The sequence below is a fragment of the Morone saxatilis genome, unplaced genomic scaffold, assembly GCF_004916995.1.
Source record: "Morone saxatilis isolate NCDOM2014 unplaced genomic scaffold, NCSU_SB_2.0 Contig15, whole genome shotgun sequence".
Taxonomy (NCBI): Eukaryota; Metazoa; Chordata; class Actinopteri; family Moronidae; genus Morone; species Morone saxatilis.
In genome coordinates, this window is record NW_023339707.1 from 2,258,480 (window position 1) to 2,258,704 (window position 225).

Consider the following 225-nt stretch of genomic DNA (forward strand, 5'->3'; position numbering starts at 1 on the left):
TATTGTGAAACAGCTTAGTCAGGGGGTCAGTCTAGAGGGTGCTTCATCACATTTTCTCCACTACAAGGGCACCCTAGAGGGCACTTCTGCTGCCCTTTTCCAAACATGGGAGCTCAAGGGGGGATAAGTCCACCGGTGCACCCTCATGAAGAACGCCAACTGGTCATAGCTTTTAATTGTTGTGTTCTTTTATTTGAGAATGGACCTTAAAGGAAGTGTAGTCCT

General features: G+C 47.1%; 1 protein-coding gene across 1 annotated transcript in view; it reads left to right on the top strand.

Annotated features, from left to right (window-relative positions):
• The window catches only part of dennd2da (DENN/MADD domain containing 2Da), a gene marked incomplete at its 3' end in the record, with an annotated part of 26,075 nt that overhangs the window by 6,685 nt on the left and 19,165 nt on the right, over positions 1-225 (top strand).